We start from the raw sequence: 20797 nt of genomic DNA on the forward strand, positions 1-20797 counted from the left end.
AACACTTCTATAGAGCAAGACCTGATCCTAACAAATGTTAAGCACCCTCTGCTTCACTTGTTAAGATCAGGAATTATGTTAGACTGTTAAATCTGCTTGTACTGACCAGCAAAAGACAGGGGCAGAATAAAACATAAGACTATTTCTGTCTGCTGTTTGTGCCAGTAATGTGTCATTGACTTTGTGTAAAATAAGAAAGTATGTTGCTACCTTTCTAACAGTGCTTCTCAATTGCTTTACAGCTTTAAAAGCTGACAAAACATTTAGTGCATTTTTTTCTGTAACTAGTAGTACAAAAAGCAGATAATGCTCTGTGCACTACAAACAACCCAGTCATAACCCTTTATTATGTCTTCTCAACATAGATGCCAAGATGCACTTCTCAAGATTCGTATTCAAGGTGAATTTCCTGGCATCCATGTCTCCAACACATAAAAAGCAGGTTATGATCAGTGACTCGCTCATAATCACCTCTGTTAATATTATATTATCTTAGGCTTCTATTCTTAATGTAAGATTTCATTAGAACTCTGCCTACTAGACCATTATTGTATGCTGTCTCTATTTTTGTTGTTGTATTTTTTAAAGTTCTGTAGGTTAGACAATTACTCTTTATAGTTTCATTATCATTGTTTGAGTCTCCTCTGAAAAGGTATTTTTCTTGCCTAGTCAGAGTATCCCAGTCAACAAAAATAAATAGATAATAAATATATAATCTTATGTACGACTCTCCCGAGACAGATGGGATACAGTAAGGGCAACAAATCTTACTGTCAAACAACAGTGAAAAACAACCAAACAGCAAGTACATCAGCTAAAGGAGGAGTTGAGCAGACTCTAACTGTCAATCAAAGCTCATGGAAGGATTTGGTGCTCAAGATCTAAATTGGACCTACAAGTATCCAAATCGGGATGGGAGGGCAGTAGACCAATTTGCCATTAAAATTGGTGTGTCCCAAGCAAATTGCGACACCTGAGAGCTATTCCCAGAGCTGTTGGTGATTCCCTTTGTTTTCTGTCCTCTTGCATTGATACTCAATGAGTTTTCTCAATCATGATATGACAAAGCAGGAAGGGGAAATAACTGCATGTGTTTGGCAACAAATGTGATGGGTTTTCAGTAGCCTGTTACCTCAAAAATCCATATACTTCAAAGTCTGGAATGATGCAATTTGTTTTCTAGGTCACCCTGATTTGAAAGGATGAGTAACTAATTTTCACCTGTCAGACTCTTATCCTAATACACACAATGAAGGGCTCCTTGCCATTCTTCTACTTCATACTCTATCAGTACCACTGGGGCCACCAACGATGACTGCTGGCTCAGTCATTCCTTTACAGTAAGTGATGTTAAATAAAATAATGGCAAAAGTACTAGGAATGCACATTAGGTAACTTGGGGGTGGTATGCAAGGTGAAAATAATACTGGCAGGAACAAATCAAGTAAATAACAAATCAACAAAAATATTGGCTTAAATAGTATAAAATGAATATGGCTGCTGCACAAGTAAAGAATTTGAAACAGAGCACAGCAAAAATCATGTGACTTGAAAAACTAAGCACTAGTTATGAAAATTCCAGTCTTCTGATTTATATTGGAGTAGTGGAGGACACGTAAGTCATCCTTTTTAAGTCTATGTGTCACAGAGTTACTCTGGCAAATGGGGAAGTAGTAGTAGTTTCAGGAATGCTAGATATATCATGCAGTCCTAGCTGCCATCAAACTTGTCATCAGACAGATTTCTTATGAAGAAATGAGGAAATGAAGGTACATAATGCTGCCTGTCAAAGAGAGGCTAATGCATAGTGATAGCAACTCCAAGCCATATCCTGAATGACTGGTAACTGTGGATGGGGGGGGGGGTTAAAGTAATGTTACTGATGATCTTCCAATCACTACATACATGGGCTCAGATATGGGGAAGAGAATGCTGAGGCATTGTCACAAATGTGGAAATTCTGGCATCCTAGCTCAGACCACAGTACTACAAAAATGTGAAACATATGCCCAAATCTGAATTGATTTGTCTGTGCATTGTTCCATATAGGAATGCATTTCTTAGGTGTCCATGGGGTGAAAGGGAGGAATGCAAGAACTGGAGGACACAAGATCATTTCCAGGAAGAACAACATGAAAACAAAAATGGATGGAAGAAAGACATAAAAGAGAGAAGGAAAATGATGAAGGGGACTTTGATAATTATTAACGCTTGTGAGGATCAGGGATAGGGATAAGAAGAGGAAATGCGGAATCCCTGGAATGGGTTACTGAAGTGCCAGTACAGAATAAAAAGAATACTCAAGAGGGCAGAGAAGTTAGAGAAATCATGGAGAAAGTGAGAGAGATGGGAGTAAGGATGATAAGGCTGGAACTGTAGGAGAGACAAACAGGAGCAATGTATAGGAATAAAATCAGTGTCAAACAAAGGGAGGGAGTGCATTTACTAACAAGATAAAATGAAGTAAAATCACAGAAAAAAGAACGATTTAGAAAGCAAAAAAATAACAAAAACTAACTTCAGTAGGCAGCCGAACACACTCCAGATAGCAAAGTAGAAGTAATCCAAAGAAAGAAGCCAGGAGCCCGACCATTTAAACACACTTAATATACCTTAATACAGTTAAAGATAAAACAAGAAATAGTGAAAGCAAAGCTTTCAAATCATCAAGTCTCCTTTTTCAATGCATAATGAAGTTAAATGCAAGTGTGTTATATCAGTTTAAAACACAATTCTACATCTAATACAAGTAAAAATAAATGTAAAAAATAAATAAATATATATATATATATATATATATATATATATATATATATATATATACAAAACACATATTATTCTATACCTATAAACCTATACACCTATAAATGTATAAATCCTTAAATCTATAAATCTATAAACAACCTGGATAAAAAAACTTATATATAGTTCTGTTTGTTCTTCAGAACTGATTTAATACTGTTTTTGCTATTTAAATTGGTGGCGTATCATCCCTGAAATAATTAATCCATTTATACTCTGACAAACTATATAGATAGCCAGAAAAAATGTTGCATTTGGAACAGTTCCAAACAGCAATGAGAACATAATCCTGACAATAAATCAGAAGAAAGGGGCAGAAAAAGTCTTTTAAGATACAATGAAAGAGAATTAATGCACAAGCAAAAGAATCTGTAGTGGGAAGGAGAAAGTGTTACAAAGCAAAAAGAGAGCAGAGGAGTGAGTGTATTACAGGAAAGGAGGGAGATAGGAATGAAAGGACATTTAGCAGCAAACTCAGTAGGGGACGGTTTCCTGAAGTCTAGTAGCACTACTTTGGTAATGAGAGTGATTAGTAATACTAAAGTGTTCTTGGAAGACAAATGATGTTATCTGTTGATGGGAAATATACCAAAATGAAGACTGCAGCTGACAGACAAAGCTATGGGCTCTGGGGTAAAATTTAAAGAAAAGGAAGAGTTTCACAAGAAATAAGTGAGGCATGTACCACATAGCACTGACAGAAGATCCTAAAGCAAAGAGAATGCAACTTTCTTTTTAGTATAGTGCTAAAAATCACAACTTCATCCCTTGCACAGTCAGATACATTTTCAGGATGGGGGTTAATATTTGGATATGCACATATATTTTAACAGCATTAACCAATAACAGTCAGTAAATCTGCTGAAATTTGTAAGCATGATGTCATTTACCATGATAAATAATCCTGCCTGTTGGTCCCAAACAGAATGCCATGCAAAATGTGTTCAAGTGCCACTGCTTGTCACTGGTTCTGGGCCCGTCATACTCCTGTTCTGAGCTCTGCACTGATTTATAGTGTGATGCTACTGTTTGAACCATTTAAGGAGCTGACTTTCAAAATGTTATTTAAACAAACTGGGATTCCACTCTCATGAATACATTTTTCTTCACTGTATAACTGCATTAAAGGCTTCCAACTTCATAATTTTGACCTGTTATAAGCTTAACCACAGACAATAACACATGCAACTGAACACTGAAATAATGCAATCAGTATGCCTTACAAGCAGAATTTCATGTTTCTCTGTTTCATTAATTGCTATCTAATGGAATGAATGCATTCAGAATTAAACCTTTCTTCAAATAATTTGCCCTTTATTGACATCAAGTAGACATTTTAGTAGTACACATTGTTAACTATGGTAATGTCTTCCTTTGGAATATCTTATCTGGAATATTAGTAATATAAGTTAGTTTCTTGATATTACTTACAGCAAGTATGAGCTAAGTTAAAGCTGTTAACAGCTGAATTTCTCTTTTTAAGAGAGAAAGTCTGAGAGCATGTATATTTTATGTGTTTGTTAGCCCTGTGTTTTCACCTTAATCTTGAATATATGAATAAAAGTACAATATATATGGTGTATGTCTGTGTATGTGTGTGTATGACAGCAAGAAAGTCGACCACAAAAGGTCGACACTGAAAACGCTGACACTGAACTACACATGCATGAGTACAATCTTTGCCACATGCAATCACAAAAAACACAAAATATCTTTTTTTTTGTAAGGGGGAAGCCTCCTGCACCCCCACACCCCCTTTTAATTATATATACTAGCTCTGGTTGGCATAATGGTTAAGGTGTTTACCTTACAAACATAAGGTGTAGGGTTTGATTCTCACATATGTAGGGTTTGATTCTCACATAGGGTAACTGGCTAGGCTTAAAATGGCCCACAAGGGCAGTTAGCCTAGTACTAATCTATGAACCCATAAGATCAGACAATTCTCAGAGAAAAGGAATATTCCCTCACTGAGGGATTGTTGACCTCACACACTTGTTGACATATTGCATATGTCAATCTTTCGCAGTCGGCTTTCTTGCTGCTGATATTCTGGTATGTTGACCTACTGAGGTGTTTTAAATATATAAATATATATATATATATATATATATATATATATATATATATATATATATATATATATATATCAAGAGAGAGTATAAGCCCATTTTGAAAAAAATACCAAAGTTAAAAAACATCAATCGGAAAGATCAAAACTCAGAAAACTCAGGAAAAAAAAAAAAATATATATATATATATATATATATATATATATATATATATATATATATATATATAGCCCCCCTGTTAGCAGTGTTAAGGTGGTTTTTTTTTTGTTTTTTATGTTCTACTTGTATGGTCGACATTTCAAATGTCGATCATATGGTGTCGGCGATATGAATTTCGACATTGTGAAATGTCAACCATATCAAGTAGACCCACATATATATATATATATATATATATATATATATATATATATATATATATATATACACACATATATACACACACACACACACACACACACACATATATATATATATATATATATATATATATATATATATATATATATATATATACACACACATACACACCTGTTTATATTGACTCCAACATTGAACAACAACAGAGAAAGAACAATTTCCCACCCCCGCTGTACTGCAAACTCACACACACAGATGCTGGCACAAGTAACATTCTTTATTCAGAAAGTTTGAAATTCTTGCCCGCAACTGTCTCTCTCTTTTTCTCTCTTTTTCCCTCTTGCTTGACATCTAACTGACAGTTTGCTGTGTCTCTACTATTTCATTCCTTGACTGGAGAGCCCAGTCATAGTGTGATCTTCAACCAAGCAGCAATCAGGTAACTCTTTTTTTTTTTTTTTAATGTAGCTACACAAGGCTGTATCACCCACTTTCAGGAGTAGCATATCATTACAGTCTAGCACTTTTATGTGATTTCTGGTCTCTTACTGAGGATTCTGTATGGTATGTCCATCCCCAACATATGTGCCTTCTCCCCCCGAGAGACATGAACAGGCATTGCTTCATCACTTCTTTTCCCTCCCCTCAACTTTTCTTCCAGCGACAGCAGTGCTAAGCAATCCTGAGATGTCTGGGACATAGTCATTGCTTAGTCCCTCTGTATCATGGACACATTTTTATTATGTGACTTTGTAGCATAACTAGGATTTGGCAGAGTGTAAAACTGCTCCAGGAACACAGTGTTAGGTTGCATGATCGGCAGATCCTGGATGTTCTGCAGTTGCTATCAGAAATGAACCTACGTAGTGTGTAGCATAAACTGTAGCAAATCCTTGCTATAAATGTAATACACAGTTTGCTACAACTTAAAATGAGAAAAAGAGTCTTTTTTTTGCTCTTCAGCTTGAAGTGAGAGAGTTCTCCAGATCAGAGAACAGCACCAAGCTCAAAGGTTTCTCTCTACATTTCAAATGTGACCATACTGAATTATTCACTGATGGCTATGTGTTCTATTTTCTTTTTAGCAAAAAAGAAAAAGTTAATTCTCATTTCAAATAAGTAACCAAAATGCAAACTTAACATCTCAGTGTACTACTCATAATATTAAACAATGCATAAAGCAATTCAAAACTGAAGTGACATTGTCTGGGATCCACACCTGCACAATCCTGTTCTCAGAAGGACTTTATGGTGCATTATACCTGAGCTGTAGTGGTATGAAAGCAATACCCTGTTGCATGACCACATGCAAGTATGAGGGCTACTGCAAAGTAACTGTCAAAGGAAAAAACTTCAAAGACCAATAAACGTAAGGTTCAGTTAAGGCACTTTAATTTTCTTGCAGCAAGGAGACAAAAACATGCAAATACAAGGATTTGTCTAACTACTAACAGGAAGTATGTTTATTCTTATAGTATTTTACAAGACATGGCCTTCTAAGCTGACGTAATCAAACACAACTTTTAGCATTGCTCTACAGCAGATGTTACTTCAGATTTTCTGCTGACATGACTAGATTTGTGAGAAACTTTTCAGAAAAACAACCTGGCCTTGGTGACCATTAATCCGTTTACAAGGGTCTATTGTACACTGTTACTTTTCAAGGTACTTTTCTAATACAGATACAAGAAAATACTGATTACAGTTCATATTTTCAAGCAGGCTTTGTACTAATTATCTGTAACTTCTACATCTGTGTATTTTCTCATGGCACAGCGGAACTTCTTGTCTAAGTTTCATACAAGTAATATTGTTCTATTCATTATTTTCCTAATGCAAGCAGAAATCACCTGCTTCTCAGTAAATTTCCAAGGCACAATCAAGATTTTAGCTAACAGTACAAGGTCAGAAAGCAACTGCAGTTTGTACAGATTTATGCAGTATGAAATAGAATAAATGTGTTAACTCTTTCCAAGCTTCTAAATGCACTAAGCATATTGCTAATACACACATTAATACATATTTTTCTAACATTTCCCCCTATTAATACTTTTATTCTACTTTCAAAATAAGCATAAACAGTTTGTTTTCTTCTCCTAACCACAGGATTTGCAGTTAAGAGAGTCATTCAGTTTAAACTTATGAAAGCATTTTTAGTCTTTTAACAGTTCTTCAAACTCAGGACTTTGATATAAGGTTTCAGAAACTGAAATGTCTATAAGTCTTTAATCAGTCTTTTCATGCAGGGGATACCACAACAAACACATACTCATAGTAGGAGCATACCTACACAAATGGCAATCAGGATGTTCATTAGAATGGCACCCCACCTCCCAAACCATTTATCGAAAAAGTCCATCAGTGGGTTTGGGCCTGATTTGGTCATGGCCGACACTTGCTGAATTACCTCAAGATGAGTGTCTATCTCGTGTTTATGGTCAGGAATATACGAACAGCATTCTTCTTGGATTAAAGCACACATACCACCTCTCGCCGCTAGGATGAAGTCGAGAGCCATGCGGTTTTGGAGCACCACAGTTCTCATAGCATTCAGTTCATCAGTCAGCAATTCAAGAGCAGAAAAAGTTGCATTACTCATTACTTCGAGAAGTTTCGACAGTTTTCTCAGCTCCCAGATCGATTTCACTGCTCCATATGCTGGTAATATGCCTGCCCATGATATAACGCTATCACTCAAGTCCATGTGTGTCAGTCCTTTGCCTAGAGAGTGATGGCCTTTCCAACGCGCATCGATTTGTCCCACTAGATTTACAGGTTTCTTGACGACTTCTCGGACATTTCAAATTTTTCCATGAGGCAAAACTGCAGTGTGTCATATGGCTGGAACCAGGTAATCCAAAAAACAACTGCCGGACCAATTCTCAGGTAACCATTTGTATGCCTTTCTGCCACACACAAAATAACAATCCTCTACTTTAGTAGTAACCTTGCTATGAATGTACACTCACCCTGCATGAAACATTTTTCTATCAATTGTAGACAGCTGTTTATAAAGAACAGAATTATGTTTTACTTCATCAAGTGTTTTGTGCATCAATCCAAGAAATGAATCATAGTTTGTATTACAATAAAGATCTACTTTGTTACCTTTAGTGTAACATCTATAAGGAAAAGTCACATTGCAATTGCTCCAACCCACCTGAACAGTATCATTTTTATAAAAACACACAGTTCCCTTTTGTGGAACAGACAAGTGCAATGCTATTTTATCTTGTGATGTAATGGTTGAGGTATCATAAATCAAGTTCTCCCAGGTCTCATTGACCCCCTAGAGGGACTGTAGTCATTAATAACCCCTGTATGCTGTCGGCAAAGCTGTGCAAATCCAGCAATTCGAAACATTGAAAGTCTCAGCATACACATATTTAATTGCCTGGTAAGTGTTAAAGTTTGGATGCCAGTTTATGAGTAACGCTTCACATTTATTCAGTTCAGTCTGTGTGGCTGGGAAAAGAAAAGGCCACAACAAAAAGATTATTGTCACAAATACAGTTAACAGAATGATTATGCAATACTTCTGAGGAAAGGGTTGTTCTGCATTCCTGTTTCTTCTGGACTCTATCATTTTTCATTTTTGCTCTTGGCATGTAACAAGATTTTTGTCCAGTTCAAAGTTTTTAACTAGTTTACAGTGCGTCAGGTGGATCCAAGAGGCACGTTCCGCAATTTTGACTGCAGTGGGTGTTGACAAAAGCACTTGATATGGACCTTCCCACTTCAGAGACGCCCAGTTTTTCCTCTTAACTATCTTCAGCCAGATCCACACTCCAGGGGACACTGCCACTTCTAATGGTCTGGTTCGTTCATTATCTGAAACAGAATTTAACTGCAACAAATGTTTAGAATTTAACAAATTACACATATACTCTGCTAATGTACTGTCAGCTTCCTGATCTGTGGGCATGAGAGATTTCCACTGAGGTATATAGTAAGCCCTTCCAAAGAGCTTTTCAAAAGGAGTCAATCCTTTTGCATTTGGAACAGTTCTCATGCTCAACAGTGCCAGGGGCAGACAGTACACCCAGTTTCTCTGTGTTTCTATCATTAATTTTCTTAGCTTACTCTTTAAAATCCCATTATGCCTCTCTACTAGCCCTGCTGATTGTGGGTGATACGCACAATGATTCTTTAGAGAAATGCAAAAATGTTTACTTAACTGCTGTATGGTCTGATTCACGAAGTGTGTGCCATTGTCACTGTAGATCCTTTCTGGAATGTCGAATCTAGGGATGATTTCTTTAACAAGAACTTTGGCCACTGTCGTAGCGTCTGGATTTTTAGTCGGAAAGGCTTCCACCTATCTGGAAAACATCTACAATGACAAGACAATACTTCTTATTTTCACATTTATTCAACTCTATGAAATCCATACAAATAGTATGAAATGGATACGGTGGTGTAGGGAAACTCCCTTGCTTGGGCTTTAATGCCCCTTGTGCATGATGTTTATTACAGATGTGGCATAACAAACAAAATTTTTTAGAGTAGTTTGTGAAGCCATATGTCGTGAACACTTGGTTCACCAGCTGTACCATCCCCCCTGTTGAGACATGGCTCTGCCCATGGCTCAACAAAGCTGCATATCTAAACAAATTAGATGGCAATATCGGTTTCCTTTCTTTAGAGATGTACAGCCCTTTTTCGAGAATTGCTCCTCGTTTTACCGATCTTTATTTTTCAGTTTGCGTAGTAAGTGTTTGCATTGTCTTTAACATTTCTAAGTCTAAAATCTCAGAGGGTTGTAGTTCCTCATTCAAAAGAAATACTTCTGAAGCTGCCTGCTTTGCAGCTGTATCAGCTCTCACATTACCTTTTGAAATCCTGACCTGTTGCTTGGTATGAGCTGTGCATTTACAAATAGCTACTTTCTGAGGTAACTGAATAGATTCTAAAAGATCTAAAATAAACTGCATGATTGATTGGTTTGCCAGTAGATGTTATCATTCCTCGATTTTTCCACTGTTGTGCAAAAACATGTACAGTAGAAAAAGCATACTGGCTGTCAGTAAAAATGTTCACACATTTACCCTTTGCCCGTATCAAGGCAATCAATTCTGCTGCCTGTGCAGATAAACTATGTGGTAAAGATTTCGCTTCTATAATGTCTGTGTCAGAAACTACTGCATATCCTACTAGGTTCTGTCCTGCAGGACCCCTTTTGCATGAGCCATCCACGTAGTATGTCACCTTGGCATCATCCAAGGGAACATCCGTAAGATCTTTTCTAGGCAGTGTCTTTTGCTCAATCACCTGCAGGCAGCCATGTGGTGTGCCATCTGCAGGGGTTGGGAGCAAGGTAGAAGGGTTCAAAGTCATACATTGTTCAACTGTCATATGAGGCTGGCTCAACAATATAGTCATACAGGAAATATGCCTAGCAGGGGAAAGATATGCTACCTTTTCTTGTAGTAAAATAATCGCGACTGCATGAGGCACTCTCAATGTGAGAGGGTGGAAGAACACTACTGAGGCCGAAGCCTGTACTACCATTGCAGCTGCAACTACTGCTTGTACACAGTGAGGTAAAGACCGTGCCACTGGGTCCAGTTGTGATGAATAATAAGCAATAGGGCGTTGCTTGTCCCCATGCTGCTGTGTTAACACTGATGTCATATAACCTTGCTTACAATCTACAGTTTGTAAAAAACGTTTATGATAGTTTGGTAATCCCAAAACTAATAAGGACAGTATTAACTGTTACAGTTTGCAGAAAGCAGATTCTGCTTCTGGTGTCCATTGTAACAAATCCTGTGCTGCCATAGGCTTTTTATAAATCAGGTTAGTCAACGGTGCAGATTCCAAGGCATAGTTTGGAATCCAACTCCGACAAAAATTAGTCGTACCCAGGAAGGACATCATTTCCTTCTTAGCAGTGGGTTTTGGTGCTTGCAAAATCACTATTTTTCTGTCCTCATCTAATGTGCTACCCTCCTTGGATATCACATATCCTAGGTATTTAACTTGTTTTTTCCAAAGCTGCAGTTTATTTTTGTTTACTTTATGTCCTTCAGTGGCTAAAAATTGTAATAGCGCTATGGTGTCCTCTTTACAATCTTGCTGGGTGGGGGGACGCCAGCAGGATATCATCAACATAAAGCAAAATCTGACTACCACTTGGTGGGGTAAATCCCACCAAGTTGCTTGCCATTTCTTGTGAGAATATTGTTGGACTTTCACAATACCCCACGTGGTAGTCGCGTATATATATACCTTTTCCCCTGAAATGTGAATGCAAACCAATGCTGGCTATCAGGGTGTATCGGTATCGAAAAGAACGCATTGCTGATATCTACCACAGAAAAATATTTCTGTTGAGGTTTTAAATCATTCAACAAGGTGTGTGGGTCTGGCACCGTAGGTGCCCTTGGTATTACTGCGTCTTTTACAGCTTGTAAATCTTGGACCATACGCCACTCTCCATTTGCTTTCTTAACAGGAAATAAGCGTGTGTTACATGGTGAATCGGGAGATTCCACCAGCATCCCTTCCTTAAGTAAAGCTGCTATAATAGGTTTGATTCCTACCTCTGCATCTTTTCTTAAGGGATACTGTCTCTTTTGTGGTCTAAATGCTGACTTTGGCATAATAGTAACTGGTCCTGCTGTACGAATAAGTCCTACATCTGATTTTCCTGTTGGACAGAGATTTTCTGATATATTCTGTAAGGCATTCTCTTCCTCCTTCAATAGGAGTGCCAATCAGCTGTCCTTGCTAGACTGCAAGTGTACAGCTGGGTGGGTCTGAGTTATCCAATTCAGCTTCTGCATTTGTATTCCCTGTTCTGACAGTTCTAACTCTGTCTGTTTTTCCCATCTCGTGACTTTTTCTCCTAAGTCTACCCATTTTACATTCTTGTCCTTAGTTAAGCTAATGTGGTAATCGATTAGATTTATAGCATGCAAAGAACTCCTGGGGCGATGAACAGCTGACTACACTGTTCCCTTATGTGTCCCAGTACAGATTGCGTAATACCAATCTGTTTGCACGATTTCTAAACAATTCTTGCTCATATTCCTTATCAGGTCCTGGTGTATTACAATAATACAGAGTACAGTGCAACAAATGCTGTTTATCTCTGTCAAGGGAGGGGAACTTGCTGCTGGCTACGTTCATCAACCCTTCGGTCACTGCCCCTGGACCAGTCGTAACCAAGTCCTGGCTGTACCAATAAAACATTTCACCCTCCGATTGCACTGCAAAGGTATCAATTTGTTGCTGTGCTTCCATACCCTGCATAGTCGGAACTACTGCTATACCAAATAGCTGCATAAGGTCTCTGCCCAAGAGGTTTACTGGGCATTTTGCAGATACAACAATTTTACTTTTCTGGGTCAATCCTGAAACAGGATCAGTTATCACAATATTATGGGAGAGGGGCTACCGATACAGCTGTCCATTAGCTGCTTTCACTAATATGTAATCAGGTGACTCTGAATTCTCTGGCAGTTTGGAGGGATGTACCAGGGTCCGTGATGCCCTGAGTCACACAAGAATTTGACTTCCCTCCCTTCTACCAGGAGTGTAACTTCTGGTTTTGTGTCTGCTAAATAGAGCTCTAAGCTCAATAAAGCCAAATCCAATATTTCATTTTCTTCACTATCCATGACTTCTTGCACTTCCTCTATTTCTTCTGTCACATTCTCTACTCCCTCTATCACATACTCATTTGTCCTTTCTCTGCTATCCCCTTCTAGTGATTCCTGACTATCATATAGTCAGTCCTCACCCTCCTTATCCTCCGTGGTTGCCTTCTTGTTTTTCTTGCAACCCCTTGCCAAGTGTCCTTTCTTACTGCATTTAAAACATTCACCTCTTTTCTTTCGCCCTTCAAAGTCCTCTGATCGATCCTTCCTTACCAAAGCACTCCAAGCCGCCGGAGCAAAGCTCACGCTCCCCACACACCCTCCACACCCACCCCCACCCTACCTCTCCATTTGTGACTGTTTGTGATGTCACACGACATACTCACTCCATTTCATTCCCCCTCTTTTCTTTTTTTTGCTTGATTTTGATTTACTTTCTGTTCTGTAAAAATAGTAAATCAGTCCCATAAACTCCGATAGTCTGTTTCCTTTGAAGTAGAATAGTTAAGAGGAGTTTGTACGGACTACCGGAAGATCAGTTTGATTTTCTTGATAGTGAAAAAAAGGGAGGGGTGGCAAGCCTATTGATCAGATTGTTTGTTTCCCTGGGCATTTTTCTTGCCCTTTTTCCCGGACTGTACTACATATACTTCTGTTCCATCTTCTACAGAAAATACTTGGGCTTTCTTTTTCTTTTTGCTATTAAAATGCCTTTCGGCATGTCTAGCATATTCAAGCAATGACTGTAACCTGCTTGTACGATGATCTACCATGTGTTTTGTAATAAAACTGCTTATAGGTGCAATACTGCCTTTCAAAAATGCATTCTTTAACTGCTGCTCATATGGGGAATCATGTGTCTGATCTTCAGGAACCTGCATTCCACAATGGTTATTAAAGCATTCTAATAGTCTGGCATAATATCGGTCAATAGCTTCACCTTCCTGTTGGATGCATTGATTAATGCAAGTCCAGTCTGCCCTAGGCTTCCATTTTTCAGAGATGCGGTCTGTAAGACCTTTCACTCTGTTGTCTAATTCTGCGCTGCTATGTGGGAGGGACCTGAGCGCAATATCACGGGGATTCCAGTTGCCACTAATCATGTGCCAATCTGGTCCCACAATTTGTCTGACTACTTTTTCTACCCCTTCTCCGTTTAAATTATAACTCAGCCTCATTCCTTGCAAATCTTCTAAGAACTTTCTAAAGTTAACTTTTGGATGGGGAATTCCCTCCGTGGCTTTCCGGATGTCTTCCAGAATCCAGGGTCTATACTCTAGAATAGTTGGGCCTTGACCTTCTTGCCCTGCCTGAGGATTAGGTACTTCTATAAGTGGGCATATTTCTTCTTCACTCATATATCGTGAATTTCTACCCATTTGGTATAACTCAACGTCCCCTTTTGAGTTTCCTGCCCGTGTTCGAGACCTGGTCTCGACGGGATCTCTAACAAACGGTTTCGCTTTTTTAGTGTCTCTACTCACAGTGACAGCAGGATATCGCAGGGGTGGTCTAATTTGTTTACTTGCCTCATATTCTGATAAGGGAGGCGGAGGGGCAGATGCTATTACTAAGTTATTGTCCTCTTTATCTAAAAACATTGCTTTTGAATTATTACTCTTTTGTTCCCTTCGGTTTACTTCCTCAATCCACCTGTGTGCTTGAGGAATTCCTAATTGACGCTGCTTTTTTACCTGACCTCTAGAATCAGTTTTAAGCTGTTTGACAAGTTTGACAAGTGAGGATTTCTCTAGTTTACCATCAAATTCATACTTATTAACTCATTTTGAGTAGTATTTAATATTATCAGCACGCTGTGACTGCATATATTTCGCGTCTTCGGTTAACGGCGGATTTTGGGACCTTTTTGTACAATTATTACCCATTTTGTTCTACACTTTTAATCGTTACATAACTCCTTATTTTTAACGTGGTACCATGGATGTTTTTATAGTCTCTTCAGAATGACTGCCTACCTGCTCTGTTTCCCTGATCTATGACAAGACAGTAATCTTTCTGTCCCTGACTTATAAATAAAGTCTTAACAGAACAAATACAGATCTAGTCCCTGATTAAAACAGAAAAGAAGGTAGATTCACCTTACCTGAGCCTTCATGATTGATCACCTGGTTCGAGTAAACCCGTCCTTCAGTCGCAGATCAGAAAGTGGCTGGCCTCTTTTGTACGACAATTCAGTAGGAGGACTTTTCAAATAAGAAGAACCAATGTGGTTTCTTCCCCGTACGGTTTCAAGCCACCTGGCCTGTCTGATCCGAGGCGAAGTGAAGGTTTCCGGTCTGAAGGACCAATCTGTCAAAGGAAAAAACTTCAAAGACCAATACATGTAAGGTTCAGTTAATGCACTTTAATTTTCTTGCAGCAAGGAGACAAAAACATGCAAATACAAGGATTTGTCTAACTACTAACAGGAAGTATGTTTATTCTTATACTATTTTACAAGACATGGCCTTCTAAGCTGATGTAATCAAACACAACTTTTAGCATTGTTCTACAGCAGATGTTACTTCAGATTTTCTGCTGACATGACTAGATTTGTGAGAAACTTTTCAGAAAAACAACCTGGCCTTGGTGACCATTAATCCGTTTACAAGCATCTATTGTACACTGTTACTTTTCAAGGTACTTTTCTAATACAGATACAAGCAAATACTGATTGCAGTTCATATTTTCATGCAGGCTTTGTACTAATTATCTGTAACTTCTACAGCTGTGTATTTTTTCATGGAGCAGCGGAACTTCTTGTCTAAGTTTCATACAAGTAATATTGTTCTATTCATTATTTTCCTAATGCAAGCAGAAATCACCTGCTTCTCAGTAAATTTCCAAGGCACAATCAAGATTTTAGCTAACAGTACAAGGTCGGAAAGCAACTGCAGTTTGTACAGATTTATGCAGTATGAAATAGAATAAATGTGTTAACTCTTTCCAAGCTTCTAAATGCACTAAACATATTGCTAATACACACATTAATACATATTTTTCTAACAGTAACCATGTATTTGACCTCAGAAATTTTCACCAACATAGGAATAGTGTGGCAGAGCAATTAAAGAAATAGCTCTACCATGCTATGTGGGATGCATAGGGCACATAGCAAAAAATGTTCAATGCCTTTTGACAGCTTACATCCATTACTTCCAGTGTTAGGAGTGAAGCTGATAGCACCGTGTTGGGTAAGTGATGTGAAGCTGTGCATGCCCGTGTGCATGCACGCGTGTGTGTGTATGTGTGTGTGTGTGTGTGTGTGTGTGTGTGTGTGTGTGTGTGTGTGTGTGTGTGTGTGTGTGTGTGTGTGAGAGTGTGTGACATTGAGAGGGTGTGTATGTGTATTACTAGTTGCCCATGTAACTGTGTTGCGTAGCTTGATGAGGCAGCACTAACGTGGTTAGCTCTAACTGCCCTAGAGTTCTATTCAGAGACATGATAAAGAGCTGCTAATGAACTACTCCTTTTTTAATTTTTCCAAATCTTTTGGGTTTCTAATACCATGACAGTAATGGACCCCCGTTCCTAAGTAAAAGTACGATTAAAGTTCATGAAATTAGTATTGTTTCAATCTTTGACGTCAGAAGTGCTCTTTGCAGCACCCGCAATGTTTCCAGTAATGACTCCTTCTGCAATTCATAAGGGGTTACATGTACTGGTAACATAAATAATTTTAGTTGTAGATTCTTTTTTATAAGACCCATTGCTCCTACTACTATTGGAATTGTTTGGGTATCTTTCTTCCAAACTGCTCTCATTTCTGCCTGCAAATCCTGATATTTTATAACTTTGTATCTCTCTGTACACAACACACTGTAGTCACTGGGTGTGGTGATTTCAATGATGAATGCTACTTTTGTCTTCTTTTCATGGACCACTATATCCGGTTTTCTAGCATCTGTCTTTAAACTGATGGTAATGGGTGATCCCATGTGATGTAGACTTCATCATTTTCTATGATTCTCATTGGCTCATGTTTCCATTGTTTTTCAGCCACTTCAATACCATAATGTTTGCACAATCCCCAGTGCAACAGACTTGCCACAGTATTTTGCCTGTCAGTCTACAGTCCTTCTGCCATTAGTATGTCACACCCAGCAATGAGGTGTGCAACTGTTTCCAATTCTGTTTTACAAAACCTACATTTGTCTCTTTCTCCCACATGTTCAATGGACTTTGTAAACCAATGTGTACGTAGCTCACTATCTTGTGCCGCCAATATCAACCTTTCATCTCTTGGTTTGAATTCTCCTCTCCTTAACCATTCCTGCTTTCGTTCCTGTTCAACATGAGGTTCTTCCAGAAGTTTTCTATACTTGCAACTATATTTATGCATTTTCCACATTTCTTGCCTTTTCATCTGGTCCTTCACCTTATATTCTTTATTTTGTTATATTGGCATATTCAGTTGCTGCCTGATTTCTATCTACTTCTGGTTTGATTCCCATTCCTGCTTGATGCCGATATGCTTCTGCTAGACTAAACAGAGAAGTCATCTTAGATTTATTCTCCTCATGTTTCAAAACTTTCACTACATTCGGGTCTTGTGAAGTCAGCAGATATGTGTGCAATCCCACAATTGCAGATCTTTACATGTAATCAGTTTCAATGAAGTGCATCCCTACTTCGGAATGGGGAATATATCATTTTGGTATGCATTGTTTTTATAAATCATTTGGTGAGCATGAAGCATCCTTCTTGTTTTCTTGTCTAATTAATCCAACATGTTTTGGGGCCAATCACTCCACAACTGTAAATTAGGACAGGAAGAGCAAACTGGTTTATAGCTTGAATTTTGTTCCTAGATGTCAACGCTGTTTTCAGGATTAATTTAAGTCTTCTAAAGTATTCTTTACTAAGTTTCATTCGCATTTGCTCATGGTTTATTGTTGATCCTTCCTCACTTCCCAAATATTTATACACTCCCTCTTGCTCAAGGTCTTTTATATCACATTCTTGTCCAAAACTAATGTTTTCTTGGTGCTGCAGTTTTCCTGCTTTAAAGGTTGCTTTTGCACATTTATCAAGACTAAATGACATTCTTATATCATCTGAAAAAGTTTTGAAAACTTGCAGTTGTGCTTTCAGTTCTTAATTTGATGAGCTACATAGTTTTAAATCATCGACAAAGAGAAGATGAGAAGTCTTTACACTTTGTTGATATGAAGCCAAATTATAGCCATGGCCTAAGCTGTTAAGTAGACAGCTTAATGGGTTATGGGCAAGGCAGAATAGCAGCAGTGACAAGATAGTCACCCCGGATTAGCCCCCTTTGAATTTTTAGCCCTGGTATAAGAATTTGTCCTTTATCATAGCTTAATTGCAGAGTGGTTTGCCACTGTTTCAAGGTCACTCAATGCAGTTGATCAGTGTAGGCTGTATCGTATACATTTTTAAGAACTTCTTTATCCATGAATATGGGAAACTGTCAAATGGTTTTTGTAGTCAATCCATGCCATACTTAGATTCTTCCCCTTTTTACAGTTCTCCACTATGACTTTATTTAACAACAAATGATCCTTTGTTCCATATGACTTTCTTTTATTGCCCTTTTTTTCTATTGCCATAACTGAGACTATAAACTCTGTCAGCATTAATTCCAGTGCATAATTTATATGTTGTCAGAAGGCAAGTTATTGGTCTATAACTTTTAGGGTAGCTTGCAGGTTCACTCTTAAGTAGGAGCATTGTTTTTCCTGTTGTTAGCCAGGTTGGTGTCTGTTTGGAGTGCAAACATTCTATAATTCTTACTCATGGCTAAATCTTCGTGCAAAAATGTTAATACTTTAACCAGAAGTTAGGTACTGCATCTGGGCCTGGGGTTTTCCAATTAGAGGCGTTTCTTAACTTTGTTTCAGTCTCTCTGGCTGTTACTTCATCCCATTTCATATCCTATACCTTTAAACTTCTTATTTTAACTTCTTATTTTGACGCCTTTTTTTAATTTCTCCAAGTCTTTTGGGTTTCTAATACTATGACAGGAATGGACCCCATTCCTAAGTAAAAATACGATTAAAGTTCATGAAATTAGTATTGTTTCAATCTTTGATGTCAGCCAGAGGTGCTCTTCTCAGCACTTGCAATGTGCCCAGTAATGACTCCTGCAATTTTTTACAGGGTTACATGTATTGGTAACATATCTAAGTACGATTGTAGATTCTTTTTTATAAGACCCGTTGCTCCTACTACTATTGGAACTGTCTGGGTATCTTTCTTCCACATTGCTATCATGTCTGCCTGCAGATACTGATATTTTATGACTTTTGTGTCTCCCTGTACACAAGACACTGCAGTTACTGGGTGTGGTGATTTCAATGATGAATCCTACTTTTGTCTTCTTTTCATGGACCACTATACCTGGTTTTCTAGCATCTGTCTTTTGAACTGCTGGTAATGGGTGATCCCATGTGATGTAGACTTCATCATTTTCTGTGATGCTTTGTGGCTCATGTTTCCAATGTTTTTCAGCCACTTCAGTACCATAATGTTTGCACAATCCCCAGTGCAACATTCTTGCCACATTATTTTGCCTGTCAGTATACAGTCCTTCTGCCATTAGTATGTCACACCCAGCAATGAGGTGTGCAACTGTTTCCAATTCTGTTTTACAAAACCTACATTTGTCTCTTTCTCCCACATGTTCAATGGACTTTGTAAACCAACATGTACGTAGCTCACTATCCTGTGCCACCAATGTCAACCTTTCATCTCTTGATTTGAATTCTCCTCTCCTTAACCATTCCTGCTTTCGTTCCTGTTCAACATGAGGTTCTTCCTGAAGTTTTCTATACTTGCAACTATATTTATGCATTTAACACATTTGTTGCCTTTTCATCTGGTCCTTCACCTCATATTCTTTATTTTGTTATATTGGCATATTCAGTTGCTGCCTGATTTCTATCTACTTCTGGTTTGATTTCCATTCCTGCTTGATGCCGATATGCTTTTGCTAGATTAAACAGAGAAGTCATCTTAGATTTATTATCCTCATGTTTCAAAACTTTCACTACATTTGGGTCTTGTGAGGTCAGTAGATATGTGTGGAGTCCCACAATTGCAGATCTATACATGTAATCAATTTCAAGGAGACCCATTCCTCCTTTGGAATGGGAAATATATAATCCTGGTATACACTGATTTTTATAAATCATTTGTTGAACATGAAGCTTTCTTCTTGTTTTCCTATCTAATCTATCCAACATGTTTTGGGACCAGTCAGTCACTCCAAAATTGTAAGTTAGGACAGGAAGATCAAATTGGTTTATAACTTGAACTTTGTTCCTAGATGTCACTACTGTTTTCAGGATTAATTTAAGTCTTCTGAAGTATTCCTTACTAAGTTTTAGTCACATTTGTTCAAGTTTTATTGTTGATCCTTCATCACTTCGCAAAAATGTATACATTCCCTCTTACTCAAGTTTTTTTATATCACATTATTGTCCCAAACTGATGTTTTCCTGGTGCTGAAGTTTTCCTGCTTTAAATGTTGCTTTTGCACATTTATCAAGACCAAATGACATTCTTATATCATCTGAAGAAGTTTTGACAACTTGCAGTTGTGCTTTCAGTTCTTCTTCAGTAACTTCACAATATGGCTTTCATCATGTCTGTGAAACATTAATTATGTCTGTTATGTCACTGGTTAGCTGGTGTTTCCCAGATAGGGCTGATGGTGATATATCTATATCTAGTATCTATTTATATCTATCTATATAAATAGATAGCTAGATATTTAAATACCAGGGATTATCAACTACTGAACCATCTTATAATGTTAAAACTGGCAATAAACGAAGCTTAACTAAATTTAATCTATGTTAACTAGCTACAGTATACAAGGTGTGCACCATATTTTCTAAAAGATTCAAAGATCTTCTAAGTAATTAAAACAAGCAAATTGCAAACAAACACAAGATGTTTCAGAGCAGGGGTGTCCAACCTTTTCAGTTGCAA

This window comes from Protopterus annectens, chromosome 11.part0 (assembly GCF_019279795.1).
Source record: "Protopterus annectens isolate FY-2018-M chromosome 11.part0, PAN1.0, whole genome shotgun sequence".
NCBI classification, from domain to species: domain Eukaryota; kingdom Metazoa; phylum Chordata; order Ceratodontiformes; family Protopteridae; genus Protopterus; species Protopterus annectens.